Source organism: Mandrillus leucophaeus, unplaced genomic scaffold (genome assembly GCF_000951045.1).
Source record: "Mandrillus leucophaeus isolate KB7577 unplaced genomic scaffold, Mleu.le_1.0 Scaffold638, whole genome shotgun sequence".
NCBI classification, from domain to species: Eukaryota; Metazoa; Chordata; class Mammalia; order Primates; family Cercopithecidae; genus Mandrillus; species Mandrillus leucophaeus.
The window spans coordinates 73,654-89,520 of NW_012106897.1; positions in this window are offsets into that span (position 1 = coordinate 73,654).

The following is a 15,867-nucleotide window of genomic DNA, read 5'->3' on the forward strand; positions in this document are numbered from 1 at the left end:
AAATAGCACATTCATCAATGAGGCTCCTGCCTATAATTATGTGGGGATGGAAGAGTATCATTTTGTCACATCAAAGATGAAAACCCTGTTTCCAATAACTTTTATGGAAAAAAATGTTGGTATGCCTATGCTTAGTTGTAAACCTGAAACTTTAGTTCAAACAAAGTGTTAGCACATCATTAGAAGTAAAATAAATTAATAATTTGTTCCTGTTCAAGTTACTAAACAGTATGTCACTGAAAAGATCTTTCAGATTCTTAACTATCCTTTCTGATGTCTGTAGAGTGGCTGTTTTATCTATTAAACCTCATCTTGTTATAATCATGAGTGGTATAATTAACATTTATCTTGGAACACAATGAATATTTAGGGATCCTCTTAGTCTACAAGCAGGAAATATAATAGGAGATCCTGGTATGCTAAATGACTTAAATTCTCAAATTGTGGAGCCCCTAGTGACAGGGGGTGGCCTTGCTTTGAAATCCTGGGCTCCTCTAGGCTATAAGATCTCACTCGGAGCTAAGGATGTATTGGGACCAGTGTCCCTCTTCAGGACTCATAAGTCAGGGTCCCAAGAAGAAATAGAAGTCACCACACCTCCTCCAAGATTATTCAAGTGAAGAGACTTTAACAAAGGGAATAATTACAGAGCTCAGGGAAAGGTTAAAGGAACCAACAAGGTATGTTGAGGCACTGAGAAGCAACAGAAGGAAGTCATTACTATGTATTTGGTTAAAGAAGAAAAGGGAGGAAATAGCGTTATCAAGATACAATGAGAACTGGAGCCACAAAGAAGGGTCTGACAGGCAAGGGCTGTATTTCAGTAACTGCCAAAGATGTGGTACCAAAAAGGGGAGGCGGTGGAGGTGAAATATCCTGATTGTCTCTTCTCCTGTCCTTTGATCTCCTGCCAGCGTTTCTCATTGGCTGAACCCAGTCAGAATCTAGAAAGGGAGCAGTTTTCAGCGATCAGCCTCCTGGGTACAAAGCAGTAAAAGAATAGATTGGGAGAAAAACAAACACAGAAGAACCACCATGAGCACTGAAGAGCAGCAAAACCAACAGAGGGCAAAAACTGCATGGCTTTCCAGACTGCTTTCTCCAAACTCCTAGACACTTCTGAGTAAATTCTTGAAAGAACTATATACTCGTACAGTTTTCTGTACGAGAAAACTGATGAAGCCATTCCAAATAATTCTGGCCTACACATGCAGGGATTGCTTGAAGATCTTAATCAGGACTTACAGAAATAGCCAACAAATATAGTCCATTGGAGGCTGAATGGGGAGCCTAGAGTTTTGGGAAACACTGATCAGCCAAGGACCTGGATGAAGGTGTATCTGACAGCATATTTCAGTGACCTATTGAAACTCAGAACAACTTTATATCTTTCCCTGGCTTCCGGAGACCTCCATGGAATAAACTACCTGCATTTCAAACTAAATATGTACCAAAAGCAAACTTATTTCTCTTTCTGCCTAGACTCTCCCATATCATCCTCAACCCAAGCCTTCCCCTAAACTGACACATACACACTCCCCAACAACCAAGAGTCTATTCTTCTTTCTGTCTTCCTTATTTCTAATAATGGACATTATAATACTATCACCGAAGGAATTTATTGCCATGTCATTATTTTTTATTCCTCCCTGTCTACTGACCTCTGGTATCTGATGCCTGTAAGAGACAACTTCCCCCTACATGGCACCTGCCAAGAGTGACCACCAGTCACTGTGCTTAGCTCACTCCATTGTCTTGAAGCATTTTGGTCCTTCTCATTTTAAAATTTCCTTTGTCACTTCTGGATCCCAAGGCCTTTGCTATATCTGCTAATTCAAGACCCTGCTTCAAGACACCTTGATTCAACTGAGGGCATCATTTACACCTGCCATCTGGACTACTCTTTGTTTTTGGCATCTCCGTGGTAATAAATACCCTGTCTGGACTGACCCAGAAACTTCCCTCATATGTCTGATTTTTCCTCCCAAGTTTGCTCCAGCCTAGATAAGCAGAACTGAACAATTACCTTCCAAAACCAGCCAGCTCCAGAATCCCGTAGATTCTACGTAAGCAAATTGCTATAACTTTTTTAAAAATGTGGTGAGTTCTTTTTCTCTTCTATTATCATGTGAATGGTAGCATCTACACAAAGTTGCCATTTAAAACAAACTAACAACTTTGCTCTCAAACTTTCCTGTGTGAGGCCACTATAGCAGGGGTAAGAGACTCTTCCTTGGTCAGTAACTCTCAACTTGGGCTGAACTTTGGCACTACCTGAGGAGTATGGGAAACAAATATCAATGCTTGGCTCCCACCACCCTGGTTTCTAACTCCACTGTGCTGAGTATGGTCTAGGTAAAGGGATTTGAAAAGCTCTTCCCACCCCATGATTCTAATGGACAGTCAAGGTTAAGAACTACTACTACAGGCTCAGCAAGTGTCTCCATCCTTTCTGTAATGGGTGTGATTCATTACATAAATGCATGGTGTTATTATGACATCAAATAAATCACATATATAAAACTGACTTGCACAGTGTCTGGCATATGGTAGGGGCTCAATGAATGTGCTTTCCTATTCTCCTGCATCCTTCCAGACTCCTCCCTAAAAATGCCTCTGCAGTTTTAAGCCTCTCTGGAAGAGACCACATTCTTCCTAGGTGACAGCTATGTTATCAAATAATGTTCAGGCAGAAACGAACCACTGGAAAGGAAAATTCTCTAGAGATTAGAGAAGAGTGACAGAAAGAATGAGAAAAGTGTTGTTCTCAGGAAAAATGGATGAATACCAAAAATTAGGTTTACCTGATTCAGACTCCTGATTGTCGATCTCTTCAAAAGAAGCCAAAACTGTTTGTAGTGCATGGAGATTTTTCCTTGGCAGTCAGTTTACCTCTCAAAAGTTTTACCGTCATGGACTCAGGATTGTCAATTAATGGAAGCATCTTGAAAGTGCCACTTAATGATGAGAACACATGGACATATAGAGGGGAACAACATACACTGGGGCCTGTCAGAGGGTGGGAAGAGGGAGAGAAACAGAAAAAAAATAACTAAAATAAAGTGCCATTTAAGATGCATCAGAAAATCCTTCTTTCTATCTCATTCCCTCATACCTACTAAAGGCACTTCTCACTCCTCAGTGTGCTGGTCAAACCCTATGTCTTCCAGGAAACTCTCCTAGACCCTCTGGGGTAGAATTATTCTCTCCCTCCACCTTACCGTTGTAACTCTTCATTTATGAGCACATTACAACTTATCATTAGAGACATTTATGTGTATGACAATCTCTGACAAACTATGATACTGGAAGGCAGGGACCAGAACTTTTCATCTTTATATCCCCCACCATGTACAGAACAGTGACTGAAACATAACAAGTTCTAGATAATTGTTTGTGGAGTTTAAGAGTGTGAGGATCTCTATTACACATGCAGTTTTCTATAATGTGATATACACACTCCTAAAAATCACTGCCCTATGCAATATCTTGCAATATAAACCACAGGACATCTGGGAAAATATGGGATTAGGTGCAACACACGTCAGTGACACATAAAAACCAGATAAGAACCTAGAAAAAAGAGTACCACACATTAAGTGGTTAAGAAATACACAAATATTGCAATAAACATTGTACTTTACTTGAACAAAATCCGAAGTTTGCTTGCAGAAGTGGGTGTCTGGAAGGGTTGTAGCTTGTAAGTCATTGTAAAGTATTGAAAGAGGATTTTCCGAAATCAGAAAAACAAAAATGTTGTAACAGTAGATGTGAAGGGGAGTGAGGACAGTGGATCATAACACACCCAAAGACTGTAGATGACCGGTAGACATTTGAGGTGCATGGGGTGGGCTTTGTGTATTCCTCTGCTGTAAGGGCCAGTTGCAAGGGCTGCAGTTTCCTGTGTTTACCTAGTGCTTCTGAGGATGAAATTGCACATTTATGAACATGAACTTCATATCGTGTTCAAATTCTTCCTTTATATATTAATCTTGTTGGAGCCAATTCACATTTTCAGAGTGTAGCAGAATCAGCTTAACATATTTTATATACAGTGTGAAATGTTATAGATTTTGAATTGAAAATAGTCAGAAAGCTTTACATCAAAACGCATTCTCTAGGTTACAAATCAAAAATGAGGGCTATGATCTCTTTTCAGGATGTAATTAAAGTAGCTAAATCACTTAGACTCACCCCATTCTTCTTTTTCATTTTCTAAAATGGAGATAATATGTTGTCTTCTTACCAGACAGGTGCAACGTGAAGACTGGGTAATATTCCACAGACCACTGAAGAGGAAAGTCATTCTGATAAACTCTGAGGAATAAGCTTTTGTAAACTTCATAACAAAGTCATATTCTTTGCATATCAAAGACTGAGCTTTGTCAACAGATATGTTTGTAATGTCTATAAAAAGTTTAGTAGTTGAATGAAAGTCAACATTTTAATATAAAGCATACAGGTCCAGTGGTGCATTGCTTAAAGAGAAATCACTTCCAATTAATTTGTTCATGTCTAGCCATAGCCAGCTGTTCATGAAAAATCATCCCCAACTTGTTCCTATGGCCCTAATAAAACAAACGGGTGAGAAAGTGACATGGTACTGCAGGTTCTCATTTGCAAGTGAGAGCTAAATGCTGTGTAAACATGGACATAGAGTGTGGAATAATAGACATTGGATACTTGGGAAAGTGGGAGAGTGGGAGGATGGGAGGGGAGTAAGAAATTAGGAAGTACTTAAGGAGTACAATGTATACTATTTGGGTGATAGTTGCACTAAAAGCCCAGACTTCACTGCTATGCAATGTATCCATGTAACAAAGCTAAACTTGTACCTCTTACATTTACACAAATAAGAAGATGGGAAAAAAAAGAAAATGGCATTATATGTTGCTGGCAATATGGTTATGCAACAGCTTCTTCTGCCTTAAGTTTCTACTCTATTTAACACTATTTTTAAAGGATATTTTAAATGATCACGCTTGACAGAAAAAGACATAATAAAGGTGTTTTAAAGTGGAGATATCAAGTAGGTGATTTGAGGAGAAATATAAAATCTAACTCTGAAAACATCTATCTTTGAGAAAACTAATAAGCAAATAAACAGAAATTTACATCAGGTAAGACATCCACTCTCTACCTTCTTCTCTGAACTGAAATCTGGCTTACTGTCTCCAACTTCACTTTTCCTGCAGCCCCTGACCATGAGACTGATTTTTCTCCTGGTGCCCCATTCTGCACTACCTGGATGTCCAAGAGGCATCTCCACTCCCCATGAGGTAGAAGGTATTCCTTCTGCCTCACATAACTATCCCTCTTCTTTGACATTAATGAAACTTGGTTCCAGCCCCTTTTACTCCACATCCCTTGTCTTCCACTGAACCTTCTGACACTAATTCCACATTAAATTCAAGACTTTGGTGCCCGGGCCCAAAATATATCTCTATACTCCCGCTTTTGTGTTGTCCCAGGGAACCTAAACAAGCAAGTGGTCAATCCGTTTATACCTTTGCCTCAGAGCCCTAACCTCTGATTTCAATGAAATTCAGCTGAACTTCCATACTCAATTCCAAACCCAAATGGCGTATCCTAACTCAGAACCACACCACTTCCACCAGATTCACCTCTTCAGCAGTAGTTTCCCGTGGCTGCTGTAACAAATTAATACACAAGAACTTGGTGCCTTAAAACAGCAAAACCTTTTTTGTCTTGCAGTTCTGGAGGCTAGAAGTCAAAATCAGTTTCACTTGCTTTTTTCAGCATCCTGTGGCCTATGTAGATGTGTATGTGCGTGCACATATCCATATACAGGCTTACCTCAGAGATATGCCGGGTTTTGCTCTAGATCACCACAATAAGGCAAGTATTGCAATAAAGTGAGCCACATGAATATTTCGGTTTCCTGGTATATATGAAAGTTATGTTTACACTATACTGTAGTCTATTAATTGTGCAATAGCATTATATCTGAAACACAATGAGCATACCTTCATTTAAAAATACTTTATTGCTAAAAATTGCCAACAGTCATCCGGGCCTTCAGTGACTGATAATCTTTTCACTGCTGGAGGGTCTTGTCTCAATGCTGATGGCTGCTGATTGATCAGGGTGGTGGTTGCTGAAGGTTGGGGTGGCTGTGGTGATAACACAACAATGAATAACACACAATGCCTCTTCCTTTCATGAAAGATTTCTCTGTAGCATGAGATGTTGGTGCATAGCATTTACCCACAGTAGGACTTCCTTCAAAATCGGAGTCAGTTATCTCAAACCCTGCTGCTGCTTTGTCTACTAAGCTTATGCAATCTTCTAATCCTTTGTTGTCATTTCAACAATGTTCACAGCATCTTCACCAGGAGTGAAGTTTCTTTCTCTTCGCAAGAAACTACGTTCTTTCTTCACCCATAAGAAGCAACTCGCATCCATTAGTTTTATCATGAGATTGCAGGAATTCTGTCACATCCTGAAGTGGAGTCACATCTTCAGGCTCCACTTCTAATTCTAGTTCTCTTGCTATTTCTACCACATCTGCAGTTACTTCCTCCACTGAAATCTCAAATCCCTCAAAATCACCCAGGAGGGTTGAAATAAACCTCTTCCAAATTCCTTTTAATAATGATATTTTGATCTCCTCCAATGAATCATGAATGTTCTTAGTGACATCTAGAATGGTGAATCCTTTCCGGAAGGTTTTCAATTTTCCTTTCCCAGACCCATCAAGGGAATCACTGTCTATGGCATATAAGAAATATATTTCATATATATAGGTATATATATATGTGTGTGTATATATACATGTAATACATACATATAAGAAATGTATTTCTTATATTTCATAAGGCTATAGTATTTCTTACCATTTCATAATCCCTTGATCCATGGACTGTAATATGAATGTTGTGTTAGCAGGCAGGAAAACAGTATTAACATCCTTGTAAATCTCCATCAGAGCTATTGGGTGACCAAGAGCCTAATCAGTGAGCATTGTCAATGAGCAGTAATATTTTAAAATGAATTTTTTCTTTTGAGCAGTAAATCTCAACAGTGGGTTTACGATATTCAGTAATCCATCCTATAAACAGATGTGTTGTCATCCAGGCTTTGTTGCTCCATTTATAAAAGTACAGGCAGAGTAGATTAAGCATAATTCCTAAAGGCTCTATGATTTTTTAAATGGTAAATGAGTATTAATTGGCTTCAACTTAAAAGTCACCAGGTGCATTAACCCCTGGAAATGCTGTGGCTTGTTTCATCTTCTATCCAGGCCACTGAAACTCCTTCTCATCTGTCAAGTCTCCACATAGTGCTTAATTTCTCCAGAAACCCCACCCCACCCCCAGAATGCCCCTGCACACATACATTTCTAGATCTCAGGCTAAGCTACATGGGGCATGTGTTTAGCTTGCTTCTTGTTACATTCATTGCCTTTTTTAGCTTTAAAAAATTTTTTGATACATGTTTCTGTCCAAACAAATACAAAGAGAAAGAGAATAAATTTTTTAAAAATCTCCCAAATTTTCATAAGTAGAAATTATCATAGTAATCCAAATTATGGAAGGAGTAAGTGGAGGGTGAATGTGGGTGACATTCGCATACTGGGTTGAAGTATGCACTGACCAGACAACTTCTGAGGTCCTGCCCATAAAATATTCTATAATTCTAAAATAAATACTACATTTTAGTCTACTTGATGGTTTATAATTCAGTGCTTTTTGTAAACTGTTTCCTTAAAAACAAAAGGCTTGGCAAGCACCAGAACCATTGTTTCACCTTCTTGTGGAATTTTCTCACAGCAATTGGAAGAGCCCAATCCTGTATGTTGTATCTATGAGGATATTTGCTTTCAATATCTACCAGGCTATTCTGTGACATTGCTCAGGATAAGCTAAGATATGCTGAAGTATACACAAGCAGACCTTGAAATATTGGTGAGTTAATATACAACCCAGTGCAAGTCCAGAGGCTTTCTTGGGCAGCCTCCCTTGAAGCCATGACTCCAGGACTCTTACATTCTTTTTTTTTTTTTTTTAATTTTTTTTTTGATGAATTCTCACTCTGTCACCCAGGCTGGTACCCAGGCTGGAGTGCAGTGGCACGATCTCAGCTCACTGCAACCTCACCTCCCGGGTTCAAGCAATTCTTCTGCCTTAGCCTCCCGCGTAGCTGGGACTACAGGTGTGCAGCACCAGACTCAGCTAATTTTTTGTATTTTTTATAGTAGAGATAGGGTTTCACCATGTTGGCCAGACTGCTCTCGAACTCCTGACCTCGTAATCCACCCGCCTCGCCCTCCCAACACAGGGTCTCCATAGTCAGCACAAGAAGAGGAAATGAGAACATGGGGGATATGGAGGGAGGTTTATGAAAAGGCCCAGCGCGGAGACATGTCACATGTGATCACCAAGTGACCATAATATAGTCACATGGTCCAGCCTAGCTACCACAGGGGCTGAGAAATGTAGTCTTCCTACTGGCCCAAGAAGAGGGAATGAGATTGGGAATCATCTAACCATCTGTTATATATATATTTTAGTCCATTTAATTTCCCCCATACATTGTAGCATTATCAAAATCAATTCCTGATTTCTCATTTTACAAGGAGCATTGTGTGAAGCTCATGGGGCCACTGAGACTAAAATGACCCAAAGCTCAAGCTTAATAAACATCAATTATTCATTGGTTCACTCTTTATTCCATGTATAATTTGTAGTGCTTGGTAACAAGTATCAAAATAACTATAACAGCTTAGTAAAATAAGAAAGTATTCAAATTTTTAATTATAATTGTATTAATAGTCTCCTTCAATTAATTGTATTAATGGCTAGTTTAAAGTTATGTGTAATTAACAAAATGGAAAGCATTTTTTGAGATAATGACACTTCACACAATGTATCTCTTTAGTGTTTCTGTTATACATTACCTTTTATTATAACTTTGTAACATCAATTACTTCACGCCAATAGCCAGCCATTTAGAAGTCAGTGTTGCTAGTGTTGTTCTTACTGGTCAGTGAAGTGCTCTAAAGCAGTTTGCTTCTTCAGCAAGAAAAAACTTAAAGATTTGGACTACAATTTAACATTAGGTTTGCCTTTTAAGACAAGTGTCAAGGAGCCAACCTCATTTTCTTTTCCTATACTGAGGAAATGAAATTATGCTCCTCAAAAATGACTTGAGGCAAAAGATATTAATAGTTCTTCTATTCTCAGATTAGAAGAAAGTAGAGGACCACATGAGTACCACATGAGATCAACTAGTCATTTCCTGAGACTCTGGTTTGGATTCACAAATAATAAAATGGGAAATAACTATATTTTTTCATTTATTGGTTATGATAAATATATTTGGATAATAAGATATTTTATATGTATGTACCATCTACTAGGAGGTTATTTCTTAGTGAAAGATGTGACGGTTATCATTGTCCTGCATTCTACTCATTGAAAATTGACTGTTTCATTTGCCATGTGTTCATTCATTCCATATTTCTGAGATACACGTTCTGTGCTTCCTAAACAAAATTGAAAATTTTATATTAGTTCTTAAAGTGTTATATTGATATTCCTTTCAAAAGTTAGTAATTCTGATACTTTACTATATAGAATCAATATGTTTATATTCTATTTTTCATGTGATCCCTTACTGATTTTATAGAGTACTATAATAACAATAATATGTAAGGTATATATAATTAGATAATGCTTGCTAAGTGTTATAGCTACTCTTCTCAACAGCCCTATGGGTTATGTATTTATTCCTGTTTTACAGATGAGGAGATGCAGGAACAAAGCAGTGAAGTAATTTGTCCAAAGCCCGAAAGTTGAATTGTTGAAACTGGCATCTGAAAGTAAGTAGCCTGGCTTCAGAGTACATGCTTTTAATCGCTGTGTTATACACTGCCTCTTAAATGTGATAATATAGTGTATTTATTAAGTTATTAAAAGAAACATAAGTTTCTTTGTTGCCAATTCAGAGTCCCAAACGTAGTTCCAAATGAGCTTGAATTGCTTTTGTGTCAAAATGTACCTACCCTCACCCTGTCTTGCAAATGCTCTAATTTTACAGCTCTTGTTTTCCCCACACTTTAGTTGATTTTGGTGATTAAAGAGAACTGTTCATCTGCAACAAAAGCAAAAACATTTCTGCCAATAGCAAGAAGTGACAGCTGAAACAGCATTTAAAGTACATCTTGAATAAATGTTCAAAAGCGTAGCCTTAGGGCAATTTCCTGTTTTACTGGAAAATCTACTTTGCTAGTGTCTGATAAAATTGTATGAACAGTAGAAGCTTAATTCTCCAAGGCATGTTCCATGAAGCATTTGACAGCTTATCTGATGAAATCTACTCTACTACCAGTTCAGAGAGACCATGTGCCCCTCACAGAGGAAGCCCCATTGGAATGGCTCTTGTAGCCTTGGGGCTGATGTTATTAGTTCCTAAATGAAGTGATTAGTGTTTCGTTGACTTGTTTTCCGGCAACTGTACATATGCTTGACAAGCCAAAGGTTTTCCATCTTATATAATCAATCCACTGTTGAAAATGACTTGCTTGTGTGTGGAAATATTATTAGGGCCATTTAATACTTTAAGCCATCCAGGTGATTCAATAAATTTAGACAAAATTAAGTCATTACTTACATGAGATTGAATGAAGTGTTACAATTAAATGTCTCACTTTCTGTAAACTATGGCAGGAATAAGCCGCCATTCATAAACGGAAAGCCAAGGGGACAGCTCAGTGCCTCAAGTCTGCCACGAGGCGGTAGAAGAGAGTATGATTTTTAAAAAATGTGTCCTATCTAAAATATGGTCTATGCCAGGTATACTAGCTTATTCTGAGGTTCACTGTCAAAGCTTATGGTGACATATCTAACCACTATTGGAGTCTTGGCATTCCAGTAGTTGCTCAAGGCTCTCTCTCTCTCTCTCTCTCTCTGTCTCTCTCTCTCTCTCTCTCTCTCTCTCTGTGTGTGTGTGTGTGTGTGTGTGTGTGTAATTTTTACATCAAATATTGATCAGTACTGATCAGCCTGGTTAAAGAAAATATTTATGACCTGATATGACCTGATATAAATATGATCCTTCAAAAAATGATTTGAAATATTGCCTTTGGACTAAGGCATCCCAGCACCAAGCTAGACAACCAAACAGCATCATTTTGGGGTACTTGTAGAATTGTTCTTGGTGGTTCCCATAACATTATTTTCAGGGTCCCCATAAGTTTATGTTTTACTCACTCTGGCTTACATGTGCTATAATATTATAAGGGAAAACATGAAAATTTTGATGATATTTACCATATAGATGCTGTAGAGGATATTTGTTCCTCACATTACACAGTATCTTCCTTCCGAGAAAAGCCAAGAATACTTCTCTGGGGTCCCAACATTACTCTGCTTTTGAATCTCTGATTAGTTCTTGTCTTGTGAATACTGTGAAGGGTATAATTATTCTTCCTCTTCTAGACAGTGGAAAGCCAAAATTGTGGCTCACCCCTAGAAAAGGCAACAAAGATTCTGATGGGCATTTTGTGTAATCTGATCTTGTGCTTGGCTTCATACAATATTTTTAATCTGATCTACTCTTGGGATGTTTCTACTCTTCCACTGATTCAACCAACGATATTATCCATGAAATTTCTATAGAGCATGTCAGGGTATAAACAAATGAATGGCTAAATGTCCTAGGGTTAAGCCTATCTGTCAGTCACACTCCAAGGTGATTCTCATGAAGGTATGACAAGGATGAGGATGAAAATGAAGAAACAGATTCTGAGCCTTATGAAGACCTGATAAAGCCAATGACACAAAATTCCTTCATTTACTGGCTCTGCAATGACAAGGAAATTACTTAACTTTCCTGAGTCCCCATTTCCACATTTTTAAGTGAGAAAAAAATATTTTTTGTAAATATTAGATGAGATAATTCATTCATTTATCCTACTAGTAGAGTAGCTACTATACTATGTGTAACACACTATTCTACATGCTGAGCATAGGGCAGAAGACAAAACAGGAAAGGTCTCTACTCTTCTGAATGTACTTTCTTATGGGGGTAGACAAAAAATAAACAAGTAACCAATAAACAAACAAGATAATTTCAAATAGTAGTAAATGCTATGAATGCTGTGATATGTAAATTGGTTGCATGAGTCTTGTTGAGAAGGTAACATTGAGCTAAGGCCTAAGTGCTGAGTAGCATCAGTTATATGAAGGAGAGGGAGGAGTGGTTTAGGTAAAGGCATTAGCAAATACAATGGTTATGAGATGGAAACACACTTGTTACCATCAAACAACAGAAAGAAGGCCACTGAGGCTGATTATGTTGAGTGGGGACAGAAGGCTTGAGAAAGAGAAGACATATATGGCACTTGCTCTGTGTTCAACATATAGTCGGTTGTCATAAGTGGTAGATATCAATCACTGTGTTGTACTATTTTTAAGTAAAGACTGGAAAAAAGATTGCATAAAGTTATGTTTACCACTCTTAGCAGGGGGAAAAAAAAAAAAACCTTAAAATTCCTAAGTTCTGCCATGAGCCAGCACATAAAGCAGAAAGCAAGAAAGTGAGGCAATGTTAACTCCCTAAAGAGGTAGCCGGGATTTGTTCTCTGAGCATGAGCGTAAAGCAGGGGCTGTGATCAAAGTACCTAAAGGTGTCGTCAACACACCTCCAGAGCCCACTCCAAAGCCCTGACATTCCAAAGAGCCAGACTCTTAATTGGGACACAAAACTAGGACAGAAGTGGGTTCATCCTCAGTCCACTCGTTCAGTAGAAGCTGCTTCATCAACATGGAGTCAACTGAACCCAATTTCTCCTTCTGGAAAAAGCGATAGAAAGGAACTATAATACAGCCTCTCCTTTTCAGGTATTTGATAACTACTAAGGAGACAAGAACATATGCACAAGAAAAAATGAAAAATTACTACTGCGCAGTGGGAAAACTCACTACCCTCTGCAAAGGCTGAACATATTATTATATGTTGCATCATGCCATGGTGTACTACCCCCTTACTAACTGTGTATATAATCATCCTTTAGAAAGGCAATAGTTATTTATTACATTAATTACCATAATCACAATGGAACTTTTAGAGAATACATAGTCTTCTGATCATTTCTAACCATTTCAACCATAGCCATCATCCTAAATAGCCTCAAATTCTCAAGCAGCATTTGCTCAATGAGAAAAGTACAGTGACCAAATCCATGTGGCTGAACTGTCAGCAACAACTAGAATTAGGTCAGATTCTTTCTTTCTGATATCTAGAGGGTGGGTTTTCCCAAGGATCAGTATGCTCTGTGCTGGTAGACTTCTGATCTCAACCCAGAAAAGCAAAGCAACAATTAAACTGTCACTGCTCACATATGGTTACACTTCAGGCTACAGAAACTTATAGCTCTCTGATAGCCCCAGGAACTTCAGAGCAGAGTGCAGTCCCAACACTCTTCCCTCAACAGTGTTTCAAGAGCCCCAAAAGCATGTCTTGCCAATGTTTAGTGGAATCTGATGCTCTGCAGCTGAGTTCTTTTAACCAGCCATCATGCTTCACAAGTTCATCAGAAAAGACAGCAGGATTCCCCTCAATTCCTAGAGTAGATACAAATGTGGAAAAAAGAATTTTATTTATTTTCCACTCTAAGGAAAATTTAGAGAAAAGATAAGTAGCAGAGACAGGACAAAAAACAAAACCAACAGGCCTCTCTGCTTATGTGACTTCCTGATATCTACGTGACTTTTTAGGTGATAAGAACCATCTGGCATTTGTCGGACAGTTGGGCTTGGCATTTGGGTCTTGTTTCTCTGTTGTTATTTTTGTTCGTTTTATGTAGAATAAAAGCAGTTAGAGTGGCCCTTGATATCTTGCTTTCAATATTCTCCTCTAAAACCTTAGAACTTTCACATGGAGGACGTAAAACTGATTTATCATGAGGTTCTGGAAACAAACTTTTGTTGATTAGCATTCTGTAGAGAGCTTGGTGAAATCGCTTTGGTCATTTAAAGCTGAAGAGCAAATGAAATGAAGACCAAAACTAGACTTTAAAAATTTCATGTGATTCACTGATTCACCTAGAACAGCAAATACATTTAGTTGACTCTTATAATAAAATGTCGAGAAGCTAACACCAGCAAATTAATATTTATAAAAGCCTGCAAATGTTCAGAAATTCCAAATATTTCCTTTAGTTATAATTTGCCATGGGAAAAAAAAAAAAGAGTTTTTTCTTCCAAATGCGCAATATGTGATTCTCTTCCAAACACACAATATGCTTTGTAAAGATTGATGCTTTGAATAGGACTTGATTGATATTAAGACTTAGCATTTGCCACTGAATTTGCTCCCGCACCTCAATGTGATCTGAGCTCCAGGATTTAGTAACACGATGAACTTGCATAGTTTATATGATGGATAACTTCTTTTCAAAGCACAGACAAAAAATGAAAAGTAGGTAGACAGGCTTTTTCAGAGTTCACAAGTTTTTTCCATCCTTCTCTGCTCCTTAGCCAAGAACGTCAATACTGGCTCTGAACATGTGTTTCTAGAACTTCATATTTTCTTCATGTAAAAACAACTTAGAGCAATTGCATATGAATTTACATCACTTGGTTTTCAAGTAGTCTTCTCATTGTAAGCTCAAAATCTTCCCCACAGACTAAACTAAAACTTTGCTTCACAAACTTGGGCAAGATTCAAAATATAAATCACAGGTACCTGTCAAGTTCATGTAAGCAGTTGAAGGCTCCCCAGGAGCTCATGCAGAGAAAACCTGCCTAATTCCAGGAGCAGAAAAAGAGCCCAGCTCTAGTCAGTGTGTAGGTCTGGTTCCCTTCTGCACAACTCAGACAATTCTAAGCAAAGCCTGCCTTCTTCCTCTTCACAGAGAGTTAGCTGAATGTAACAAACACAATTTAGGCAAAAATAGGTAGTAACCTTGTTCAAGGGATGCCTTGGAGCACATCTTGTGTCTACAGATTCATGTACCTTCACGAAACAATAAGCAAAAGAAGCAGCCCAACCAACAACTACCTCAGGAGAGAAATTGCTTCCACAAGAGCTCAGAGAAGTAGCTTCCTAAAAGCTCATCGTTTGTCACTGGCACAGAAGTCTTCCTGAGTAATGGCCCTGGAGGAACAGTGCTCCACAACAGGGCCAGCTGCTGGAAAGAGTCTCAGAGCTGGTTATGGAGAACAGTGAAGGCTCAATCACATCCTGGTCAATCAGGCAAAAGGGTTGGAGTTCAGTCACTCCAAAAGTTGGTGAGGACTTGAATTCCTCAGCTAAAAAGATACTGTGCAGAAAGAAAAGAGCAATGGGGAAAATGGAAAAGCTCGAAAGAGATCTCAAAGTTCAGATCCATAGTCTCCGCAGAGGTCTTTCACTTTGTTTACACACTGGTAAATGAGAATAGGAATGAGTTCTCCCTTCCCTCAACCAGATGGAAGCTACTACGGCATCCAGAAGTGAGTCAAGAAGTTACCTAGTAGGAAATTGTCTTTGAGAATTAAAAGTGTCCTTCTCCTTTCCCTCTAAAATGAAGAAGTATTATTTGTAAAATCAGAAAATAAAAGGAAATAGGAAGAAGAAAGGAGAAATATACAGAAGGATTGAGAGAAAGATGAATATCATTCTTCACAGAACTAGAAAAAACAGTCCTAAAATTTATATGGAATCAAAAAAGAGCCCACATAGCCAAAGCAAGACTAAGCAAAAAGAACAAATCTGGAGGCACCATATTATTCGACTTCAAACTATACTACAGGGTTATAGTTACCAAAACAGCATAGTACTGGTATAAAAATAGGCACGTAGACTGATGTAATAGAATAAGAAACCCAGAAATAAAGCCAAATACTTGTGGCCAACTAG